Below are 12,508 nucleotides of genomic sequence, written 5' to 3'. Positions count from 1 at the left end.
GTGCTGTGGCTCACTTGACTAATCCTCCGCCTGTGGCGCCAGCACCCTGGGTTCTAGTCCTGGTTGGGGCGCCAGCTACTAGTCCTGCTTGCTCCTCTTCCAGTCCAGCTCTCTGTTGTGTCCCAGGATGGCAGCAGAGGATGGCCCAAGTGCTTGGGTCCCTGCACACACATGGGGGGGGGGGGGTCTGGGAAGAAGCATCCGGCTCCTGGCTTCAGATTGCTGCAGCGCCAGCCACAGCAGCTGTTATATATATATATAAAATCTGAGATGGTTTTTCTGCATTGAAGTAATGCCATTTTCTGTGACCTTTCTGAGACTCCCTTGCATTAAATTGTTATAGAATTCAGATGTGAATGAGAAAAACCTGGGGCCAAAGTGATAACAAATGGAAAGCACAAAACAAAATGTGGACCCAACCTCCTAGGGCATTCAGAGTGTAAGATGCTCCTATGTCACCTGCCAGCCTGAGGACAAGCAAACTGGATTGGTCCATAGAGGATGAGGGTGGGGGCTCGCCAAACAACTGAGTTGTGCTGTGGCAGAAAAGCATATAACACATAATAAATATTACTAATATAGCATTGTAAAAATCAGAGTGGCATTTAGTACATCCACAGTGTCACACAACTGTCATATCTGATCCTGGGACTTCTCCACCTCTACCAAAGGAAACCCCATACCACTAACCAACATGCCTGGGGCCGGCACTGTGGTTTAGTGGGTAAAGCCACTGCCTGCAGTGCTGGCATCCCATATGGGCACTGGTTTGAGTCCCGGCTGCTCCACTCCCCATCCTGCTCTCTGCTATGGTCTGGGAAAGCAGTAGAAGATGGCCCAAGTCCTTGGGCCCCTACATCCATGTGGGAGAACTGGAAGAAGCTCCTGGGTTCAGATTGACACAGCTCCAGCTGTTGCGACCAATTTGGGAATGAACCAGCAGGTGGAAGTCCTCTCTCTCTCTCTCCTCTCTCTGTGTAACTCTTACTTTCAAGTAAATAAATAAATCTTAAAAAATGCCTTTGTTCAGAATTTTTTTCAGAATTCTGAATACAGGATGTTTATGAGATCATCGGCATTCCTGGCTAATGCTGATGTACTCAGTAACAAGCAATAAACACTCTCAAGTGCGGGTGGCATGTAAAACATCCTCAAGTATATTTTAATTATTTTACTGAGATGAAGTATGCTATTTTGCATGCATAATATTATCAATATTACATTAAATCTCTTCATTAATTAGCACTAATGCTACTTAGAAGAGCTGTTAATAAAATAATTCATTCTCATAACATAACCTGGATCAGGAGTACATGCTGGCTCCTATCTATTATGCTGAGCTAAGAGAGGGCTTCTGTCATAATATCAATTTATATTCTAAAAATGGCTCTGTGAACAAGTGCTTTCATGTGCTAGAGTTCCATCTCAATCACAGTATTTGAAGACAAGTGGGGATGGCAGATAACTGTTAAACAACCCCTTTGTGCTAATGCCCGTGACCTCATCCAAACACACCATTATCTGTGCAAATGCAGTACACATTTACATGCTGTGCATTAAATTTTTCATGAGATTTAAAGTGTTAGCTAAATATCATAACATACATTGACCACAATGCCTTCTTCATAACTAGGTGATGAGGACACAGCCTGCAACTCCCTGTTAGAAGTCTGCTGTCTGGGGCGGGCATTTGGTGCAGCAGTTAGGACACCACATAGACACCAGCATCCCTCATCCCAGTGTCTGGGTGTGAGTCCCCACTCCACTCCTGAAGCTTCCTGCTCATGCACATCCTGGGAGGCAGTGGTGATGGCTCCAGTACTTGGGTCCCTGACACGCACGTGGGAGGAGATCCAGATTGGACTGTAAGCTCCTGGCTCAGCCCCAGCTGCTGTAGGCAACTGGGAAATCAATCAGCTGATGAGAAATTCTCTCTTTCTCTCTCTCCTCCCCACCACTACTAGACTCTCTGTCCCTCAAATACAAAAATAATTAAGTAAAGAATTGAATAAAATATAAAAAGAAAGCAAAAGTGTGTTGTCTTTGGCTATATGTAGTTTTTTCTTTTAAAGATTTTTTAATTTATTTGACCGTTAAAGTTACACAAAGAGAGAAGGAGAGGCAGAGAGAGAGAGAGAGAGGTCTTCCATCTGTTGGTTCATTCCCCAGATGGTCCCAATGGCTGCTCCATTTCAGATTCAGCTCTCTGCTGATGGTCTGGGAAAACAGTAGATGATGGCCCAAATGCTTGGGCCCCTGGACCGGTGTAGGAAACCTGGAAGAAGCTCCTGGTATCAGCTCAGCTCCAGCCATTGCAGCCATTTCGGGGTGAGTGAACCAGCGGATGGAAGACCTCTCTCTCTGTCTCTCTCTCCATCTGTCTGTAACTCCATCTCTGAAATAAATAAAATCTTAAATAAATAAGATTTTCTCTTGGTCATAATCTCTGTAACTCTGACATAAATAAATAAATAAATAAATAAATAAGGCCGGCGCTATGGCACAGTGGGTTAAAGCCCTGGGCTGAAGCACCAGCATCCTGTATGGGTGCCAGTTCTAATCCCAGATGCTCCTCTTATGATCCAGCTCTCTGCTATGGCCTGGGAAAGCAGTAGAAGATGGCCAAAGTCCTTGGGGCCCTGCACCCACATGGGAGACCTGGAAGAAGCTGGAAGGCTGATCAAGGCTCGTTTATTCTAAAGTCTCAGCAGCATTTATCCATATCCAGCTGCAGAACAAAGAATCACAAAGAACCACAAAAAATAATAACATACATAAGCAAGTTTTTGGGGCCTGCGGCAGCAAAGATAATTTTAACAGGTGTTCTTTTTTTTTAATTTTAATTTATTTATTTTTTTATTTTTTTATTTTTTGACAGGCAGAGTGGACAGTGAGAGAGAGAGACAGAGAGAAAGGTCTTCCTTTGCCATTGGTTCACCCTCCAATGGCCGCCATGGCCAGCGCGCTGCGACCGGCGCACCGCGCTGATCCGATGGCAGGAGCCAGGAGCCAGGTGCTTTTCCTGGTCTCCCATGGGGTGCAGGGCCCAAGCACCTGGGCCATCCTCCACTGCACTCCCTGGCCACAGCAGAGAGCTGGCCTGGAAGAGGGGCAACCGGGACAGAATCCGGCACCCCAACTGGGACTAGAACCCGGTGTGCCGGCGCCGCTAGGTGGAGGATTAGCCTAGTGAGCCGCGGCATTTATCCATATCCAGCTGCAGAACAAAGAATCACAAAAAATAGTAACATACGTAAGCAAGTTATTGGGGCATCCGGCAGCAAAGATAATTTTAACAGGGTGTTCTTGATTATCATCCTCCTTCAGGATGGGAGTATGTGACTTTCTTATCCTAGGAATTACACAAGCCAAGATTGGCCCTGATTTGTCCAAAGGCTGCCTACATCTTCCCCTTTTTTATTTTATTGAGAATGGCCTCTGTCTTAGGTTGCCCTCAGTCATCTCTGCCCTTACCCGTCATTGGTAACTCTGGCAGCTTGGCCTAGAGCTCTGTCTTAGATTGGTACAGGATGCTGAGTGTCTTACCCATCTCTGAGGACCATTCCCACATCTCTGTCAAATGATGACTAGGTCGGCCGGCGCCGCGGCTCACTAGGCTAATCCTCCGCCTAGCGGCGCCGGCACACCGGGTTCTAGTCCCAGTCGGGGCGCCGGATTCTGTCCCGGTTGCCCCTCTTCCAGGCCAGCTCTCTGCTGTGGCCAGGGAGTGCAGTGGAGGATGGCCCAGGTGCTTGGGCCCTGCACCCCATGGGAGACCAGGAAAAGCACCTGGCTCCTGGCTCCTGCCATCGGATCAGCGCGGTGCGCCGGCCGCAGCGCGCTGGCCGCGGCGGCCATTGGAGGGTGAACCAACGGCAAAGGAAGACCTTTCTCTCTGTCTCTCTCTCTCTCACTGTCCACTCTGCCTGTCAAAAAAAATAAATAAATTAAAAAAAAAAATAAATGATGACTAGGTAAAGAAAGTATGGGGGCAGGCACCATGGCAAAGTGGGATAAGTCTCAGTCTACTGCACCAGCACCCCATAGTGGCACCGGTTTTAAGCCTGGATGTTCCCTGATGATGGCCTAGGAAAACAGTGGAAGATGGCCCAAGTCCTTGCACCCGTGAGGGAGACCCAGAAGAAGCCCCTGGCCCCTGGCTTCAGAACAGCCCAGTTCTTTTGTTTTGTTTTGTTTTGTTTTTCTTTTGTTTTGGCAGGCAGAGTTAGGCAGTGAGAGAGAAAGACAGACAGAGAAAGGTCTTCCTTCCATTGGTTCACCCCAAAATGGCCGCTATGGCTGGCGCACTGTGCTGATCCGAAGCCAGGAGCCAGGTGCTTCTTCCTGGCCTCCCACATGGGTGCAGGGCCCAAGCACTTGGGCCATCCTCCACTGCACTCCTGGGCCACAGCAGAGAGCTGGACTGGAAGAGGAGCCACAGGGACACAACCAGCACCCCAACCAAGACTAGAACCTGGAGTGCCATTGCCAAAAGATAGAGGATTAGCACGGTGAGCCGAAGGGCCGGCCACAACAGCCCAGTTCTAGCCATTGCAGCCATTTAGGGAGTAACCAGATGGAAGACCTCTCATTCTCAGATAGAAGACCTCTCATTCTCTGTCTCTCCCCCTCTCTTACTCTGCCTCTAAAATAAATAACTCTTGAAAAGAAGTAATTGTGGTATACACAAAATATGGGATACTATTTAGCAGGAAAAATGCAGTGCTGTCTCTTGCAACAAAATGGATGCAACTGGAAACCATTATACTTAGTGAAATAACCTAGTCTCAAAAAGAAAAATACCATATGTTGTCCCTGATCTGTGGTAACTAACAGAGTACTTAACACGTGTGTAGGAGTGAAATGGGCATTTTGAGATATGGTGCTTTTTTACAAGCCTTGTCTCACTTTGAGGAACAATTTATTTTCTTCAGACTATTTGTTGAACTTTTACTTAGTGTATAGTTCATATTATGAGTATAAAGTTAACTGAAAAATAGATTTCTGTAAGAATTAACAGTGCAAATGGGAGAGGGATGAGGAAGAAGTATGGAAGCATGGGATATAGGAAATATTGGATGCGAAGAATCAATATGTTCCTGAATATGTATATAGCAAGTACATGAAATTTGTTTACTTTACATAACATTTTTAAAAAATAGATAATCTGCTAACAAGACTGACAAAGAAAAAAAGAGGAAAAACCCTCAAAACTTCAAGTAAATAAGATTAGATGAAAAAGTAGACATTATAACAAACACTACTGAAATACAAGGCTTCAAATGGCATTTCCATTCAATACCATATGCTAATAAACTGGAAAACCTTGGAGAAGTGGAGAAGTTTGTAAATACAAATAACTTCCCAAATTAAATCCAGAAGATAAACACAGTCTGACAGACTCATAAAAAGTAATGGGATTGTAGCAGTAATCAAAATTCTTCCATCAATGAAAAGCCCAAGACTTGGTGGTTTTACTATCAAATTCCACAAAACATTTAAAGACAAACTCCAACACTTTTCAAAGTATTTGAAAACACTGAACAGGATGAAACGCTGCCAAACTCCTTTTAGGAGGCCAACATCACTTAGACACTAAAAACAAAGACACAAAAGGGAAAGAAGACTACAGGCCTATATCCTTGAAGGACATAGATGCAAAGATTCTCAACAAAGTGCTAGCCAAAAAATGCAAAACTTCAAAAAGCTCATACATAACTATCAACTGGAATTTATCCAGAAAAAGCCACGGTGGTTCCACATTTGCAAACCAACCAACATCATAAATTAATCAACATATTGGGAAGAATGAAAACCATACTCTCATTAGATGCAGAGAAAGCACTGGGTATGATTCATTACCCTTTGATGGTAGATATAGAAGGAATATGCCTCGGGGCCAGCACCGTGGCTCACCTGATTAATCCGCCCCCTCCGGCACCGACATCTCATATGGGTGTTGGGTTCTAGTCCCAGTTGCTCCTCTTCCAGACCAGCTCTCTGCTGTGGCCTGGGAGGGTGGTGGGGGATGGCCCAGGTGCTTGGGCCCCTACAACCACAAGGTAAACCTGGGGGAGGCTCCTAGCTCCTGGCTTTGGCTTGCACAGTTCAGGCCATGTCGGCCATTCAGGGAATGAACTGATGGAAGGAAGATCTTTCTCTCTCTCTCTTCCTCTCTCTCTCTCTCTCTCTCTGTCTGTAACTCTGCCTGTCAAATGAATAAAGAAAAGAAGGATTACTCCTGAAAATCATAAAGGTTATATTTGACAAACCAACAGCCAATTTTATGCTGAATGAGGAAAAGATGAAAGCATTTCATCAAAATCTGTAAAAACACATGGGTGTCCACTTTCACCACTCTGACTGAATATAGTATTGTAAATTTTGACAAGAGCAATTGGAGAGCAGAACAAAATAACACGCACTAAAATTAGAAAAGAACAAGTCAAATAATCAATGTTTGCAGAAAACAGGATGTTAGGCCGGCGCCGCGGCTCACTAGGCTAATCCTCCGCCTAGCGGCGTCGGCACACCGGGTTCTAGTCCCAGTCGGGGTGCCGGATTCTGTCCCGGTTGCCCCTCTTCCAGGCCAGCTCTCTGCTGTGGCCAGGGAGTGCAGTGGAGGATGGCCCAGGTGCTTGGGCCCTGCACCCCATGGGAGACCAGGAAAAGCACCTGGCTCCTGGCTCCTGCCATCGGATCAGCACAGCGCTCCAGCCGCGGCGGCCATTGGAGGGTGAACCAATGGCAAAAGGAAGACCTTTCTCTCTGTCTCTCTCTCTCACTGTCCACTCTGCCTGTCAAAAAAAAAAAAAAAAAAAAAAAAAAACCAAAAACCAAAAAACAAAAAACAAAAAAAAAACCATGATGTTGTTCCTGGAAGAACACAAACATTCTACCAAAATGCTGCTTCAACTGATAATCCAATTCAGTAAAGTTTACATACAAATAAATAGACAAAAATAGCTGCCTTTTTACATATTAACGATGGCCTCACTGACAAAGAGAGCAACAAAAATCCAATTCACAATAACCACAAAAATTAGCATATTTAGGAATAAATTTAATCAAATGAATGAAAGATCTTTATAATGAAAATTATAAAACACTGACCAAAGAACCATCGAGGACACAAAACTGGAAAGTATTCCTTTTTTTTGTGGATTGGAAGAATCTAAATCATTAAAATGTCTATCTCATAAAGAAATCTACAGAATACCAATGACATTCTTTACAGTATTAGACAAAAAAACCTCAAATTCATACAGAACCACAGAAGATCCAGAATTGCTAAGGTGATCCTGAGTAAATAGAAATCAAGCTGGAGACATCACAATACCTGACTTCACAGCATACTAAAAAGCTACACTAATTAAAACATCATGTGACTGGCAATAAAAAAACTGAGACATAGACCCATGGAGCGAAACAGAGAATCCCAAAGTTAATGTAAATACACATGGCCACCTGATTTTTGACAAAAGGGTTCAGACCATTCATTGGTGTAAGGATAATCTCTTCAACAAATGGTGCTGGCAAAGCTCGATATATTTGTGTAGAAGAATGGAATTAGATCCATATCTCTCATCATTTATAAATATCAACTGAGATGGGGCAGCCGTGCACTTCTCAGAAGACTGTTCTTACAAGTATGGTCAAAAACAGTGAGGCCAGATACCAGTGCTGTGGTGTAGTGGGTAGGGCCACCAGTGGCACAGGCATCCATTGATCAGACCAATTCCTGCCCTGGCTACTCCACTTCTGATCCAGCACCCTTTTAGAGGCCTGGGGAACAGCTGTTGAGGATGGGTCGATTGTTTGGGCCTCTGTCACCCTTGTGGGGAGACAACATGGGGCCCCTGGCTCCTGGCTTCTTATAACCAGTGGATGAAAGATCTCTGTCTCTTAATGCTATAATGAGTACTCAAACAGTATATTTCGCTTTGTGTTTCTATGGGGGTGCAAACTGTTGAAATCTTTACTTAATGTATACTAAACTGATCTTCTGTTAAAAAAAAAAAAGAAGAAGAAGAAGAAGAAGAAATTATCAATTCCCAACTTGACTCTCACTGGGATTAAACATGACAATAGGTCTGATCTGATTTCATCATCATTTAAAAAATCATCTATTATTTTTCACTTTATGTTTGTGTGGGAGCAAACTGTTGAAATCTTTACTTAATGTATGCTAAACTGATCTTCTGTATATAAAGAGAATCGAAAATGAATCCTCATGTGAATGGAAGGGAAGAGGGAGTGGGAAAGGGGAGGGATGCGGGTGGGAGAGACGATATTGGGGGGGGGGAGCCATTGTAATCCATAAGCCGTACTTTGGAAATTTATATTCATTAAATAAAAGTTAAAAAAAAATCTCTGTCTCTCCCTCCCTCTCTGTAACTCTGACTTTCAAATAAACGAACAAATCCCCCAAACAAACCAAAAACTTTGTAGTGGTTTCTCATTAAGGGCAGTCCACCTGAGGCAGACAAACCATTCAATCAGATCTGTGTGAGACTCCCCATTCCGCAGTGTGTGAGACTCCTCGTTCCCCAGTCTGCAATGAACATTTTCTCTTGGACTGCTGCTGAGCTGCCTTAGGTTTGCCAGGGCAAGGCAGGCAGACTATTTCCTTGGGAAGTCTGCAGTATTGTTATCTTGTTATCTTTCCTCCTACCTTGGTCATTTTCTTGAGGGAATTCACATCTAATTTTTTGCATGGAGAGCGGGAAGTCTGACATTCAAATTCTTAAAATCTCAAATATATTATTTTGGCTGCAGCGTATTTTACCCACTAGTGTTGTAGACAATGAAACTGAATGGGTGGTTACATGGATGTATGAAATATATTTGCTTGAAAGAGACTGAAATCTAACGTTTCTGCTATAAACTGAATCTGGTCTTAATGCATGTCTATTTCAGGTATTTCTATTGAGGAAACATGATCTACTACTAAAATTTAAGAAACAAAATATTTGGAAGTTCAACTAGTAAAACAAAAGAAGAGGAATGTAAATTGGAAAGTTCTCTTGGCAGAAGTCATGTACTCTGATAACTATGTGTCTCCCTCTAAAATACATTAAATGCATGAAGTAGAGATTTTGAACATGCAATGAATTTTTGTAAAACCCCTTTATTCTTTACCAAAGTCACATTGCCTTTAGTAATGATAAAGTAACATCACAAGGGATTTTGTTATGGATGCATTTCCTACATGGTTGATGAAAATTATGTACAGCAATAAACCAATTTTTATGAAATAGCAAAGTAGAATGATCTTGTATATATTTATTTGATGCATTCATCAAGCCACTTTCCTCTAAAAAATGTGCTGATGAGCATTAATTGATCAAGGGAAAGAATCTATTTATTTAATAAACAGAACAAAGATAGGTCAGAGACCAAAATTTAAGAACTGAGACTATGAAGCTTTTGGAAGCAACTGCAGAAGAAATGCTCCAAGACACTGGAGAGGGGATGACTTCTTAGACAAGACCCTCAAAGCACAGGCAACAAAATCAACACTAAACAAATGGCATTATATGCAAGTCAAAAGCTTCTGCACAGCAAAGGAAATCATCAACAGAATGAGGAAAAATATTTGTAAGCTAACTATCTGATAAAGAATTAATCATCAGAGTACATCAGCAACTTAAAAAAGAGAACAAGAACAACAAAAAACCAACAACCAGTTAAAAATGGCCAAAGGAACTCAACAAATGGTTCTCTAAGGAAATACAAATGTCTAACAAATCTTGGAAAAAATGCTCTACACCGCTAGCCAACAGGGAAATACAAATCAAAACTGCAATGATAAATAACCGCCTTTTCTTAATTGTTAAAATCCACGATATAGAATAATGAATGATGAGAGGATATGAAAAAAGGGGAACTCTGGTACACCATCTGTGGGAATGTAATTCGTTCAAAGACCGTGGAAAATAGTATGGAGATTTCTTAAGAAACCAGAAGGAATTTGTCATATGATCCTGAAATCCCACTGGGTTTATACATATGAGGTATTAGCATCATGTATCAAAGAGATACCTCCACCACCATGTTTTTTGCAGCACTGTTCACAACAGACACAGCAAGATAATGCATAAGAAAAATATGGTATATATCTATAATGGAAGTTTTATTCAGGTATAAAACATAGCAACACTTGGTCGGTGCCGAGGCTCACTTGGCTAATCCTCCGCCTGTGGCGCCGGCACCCCATGTTCTAGTCCCAGTTGGGGCACCGGGTACTAGTGTCGGTTTCTTCTCTTCCATTCCAGCTCTCTGCTGAGGCCCAGGAGGGCAGCAGAGGATGGCCTAAGTGCTTGGGTCCCTGCACCAGCATGGAAGACAGGGAGGAAGCACGCAGGTTCCTGGCTTCAGATCGGCACAGCGCCGGCCGTAGCGGCCCTTAGGGGAGTGAACCAATGGAAGGAAGACCTTTCTCTCTCTCGCTCTCACTGTCTATAACTCTTTCTTTGTCTCTCTCTCTGTCTGACTCTGCCTGTCGAAAAAAAAAAATAACAACACTGGATGCAACTGAGGACATCAGTTAGTGAAATCAGCCAGAGAAATACAAATATCACATGTCTTCTCTTATATGTGGAAGCTAACATTTTTAAAATCAAAACACAAAATCATAAAGAATGCTTTTGTATATCACTATTGCTCAAAACTTTGTTTTATAACCTTGTCAAACCTATGGTTAAGACAATTATACTACTCTTGTGGAACTGTGGTCTTCCTACCTTTCCTTGTTGAATACTATGATTAGTGGTGAATTAAGACTGTGAATAATAAAGTGGATTAAAACTATACCTCATAAAAAATAATGAAAAGAAGAGAGACAAGGGAGGGAGAGGATGGGGGAGAGAAAAATGTGGCTGTCTTCCTGGAAAACAGCACCTATGAAATTCATGAGAATTTATTTCAAAAATAATTTAAAAATAAAGAACATTACACTAGTATAGTTTTAATGATCTGTGATTACTTTAAAATTTATGCTATATGGGTAAATGGTCATTTTCCATTCAGCTGTTCATACCTGTTGCTTATTTCCCACTAAACTAGGGTTTCTGTTTCTTTTACCCTTTTTTTAAAAAAAAAAAGATTTACTTTATTTACTGTATTTACTTGAAAGGAATAGTTACGTACAGAGAGGGAGAGACAGAGGAAAAGAGATCTTCCATCTGCTCACTTCACTCGTCAAATGGCCACAACAGCCAGGGTTCAGCCAGGGTTCAGCCAGGATGAAGCCAGGATGAAGCCAGGAGCCCCTTCCCCCTTCCCCCTTCCCCCTCTCTCTCTCCCAAGCACTTGAGCTATCCTCTGCTACTATCCTAGGTGCATTAGCAGGGAGATGGATCAGAGGCAGAACAGCCAGGATTCAAACCACAGCTTGTACGTGATACCACAGTGCCAGCCCCATGTTTTACTTTTTAAACTTCTTACTTCAAAAAGCATTTACCAAAGTCATGTCATCAACGATGTTTTTCATAAGGTTTATGGGTTCATTTGCCAGGCAGAGTGACAGAGACACAAAGAGAGAGCCTCTACCTCATGACTGACTGACTCCACAAATGCCCCCAAAAGCCAGGACTGGGCCAGGCAGAAGCCAGGATCCAGGAGCCAGATCTCAGTCTCCAATGTCGGTAGCAGGAACTATGCACTTGGGCCATTGTTTGTTGCCTCCTGAGGAATTACCAGGAAACTGAATTGGAAATGGAGGAGCTGGGACTCACAACAGGCAGGTTGATGTAGGATGCTGACAACCCAAATGCCAGTTTAACCTGCTGTACCTCAATGCCCACCCATTTCTAAACTTTTCAGATTATTACTCCATCTTAGTCCATTTTGGATGCTGTAAGAAAACACATTACACTGGGAAGTTTATAAACAACAGGGATTTATTACTCACTCTTTTGGAGGCTGGTAAGTCCAAGGTCACAGTGTTAGGGGACTCCGTGTCTGGTGAAGCTTCGGTGGCTAATGTCCGTGCACCGTCATATGGCAGAATTGCAAAGGTATAAACAAGCTGCTCCATCAATCCATTCTTCAAATGGTGCTGTGGCATAGTGGGTAAAGCCACCTTCAGGCCTGGCATCCCACAATGGCACGGGTTTGAGTACCAGCTGCTCCACTTCTGATCTAACTCTCTGCTCTGGCCTAGGAAACCAGTCAAAGTTGATCCAAGTCCTTGGGCCCCTGCACCCACCTGGGAGACCTGGAATAAACTCCTGGCTCCTGGCTTCAGACTGATTCAGCTCTGGCCATTGTGGCCATTTGGGGAGTGAACCAGCAGAAGGAACACTTTCTCTCTGTTTCTCCCTCTCTCTCTCTGTAACTCTGCCTCTCAAATAAGGAAATAAAACCTTTTTTAAAAAAATAAGGGCAGTGACAGCATTCTCAGATTTGCCCTCATGATCTAGTCAGCTCCCAGCATCTCTGCTCCTAAATAACAACACACAGAGCATTACATTTCAACACATGCTCAAAAATTGGCTTTTTGAGA

At 43.1% G+C, this 12,508-nt stretch overlaps 1 protein-coding gene across 1 annotated transcript in view; it reads right to left on the bottom strand.

The window, feature by feature from the left end:
- The window catches only part of LOC127486052 (uncharacterized), a 54,143-nt gene extending 41,981 nt beyond the window's left edge, over positions 1–12,162 (bottom strand). Inside the window, exon 1 of the transcript XR_011384512.2 lies at positions 11,915–12,162. The gene's annotated coding sequence lies outside the window, so the exon portion shown is untranslated. The remainder of the gene's footprint in view (positions 1–11,914) is intronic.
- Positions 12,163–12,508: the final 346 nt, after the last annotated feature.

This window comes from Oryctolagus cuniculus, chromosome 19, assembly GCF_051225735.1.
Source record: "Oryctolagus cuniculus isolate XC-2025 breed Fujian yellow rabbit chromosome 19, ASM5122573v1, whole genome shotgun sequence".
NCBI lineage: Eukaryota > Metazoa > Chordata > Mammalia > Lagomorpha > Leporidae > Oryctolagus > Oryctolagus cuniculus.
Note: the sequence above shows the minus strand (reverse complement) of the source record. Positions and strands in the feature narration are given on the sequence as shown.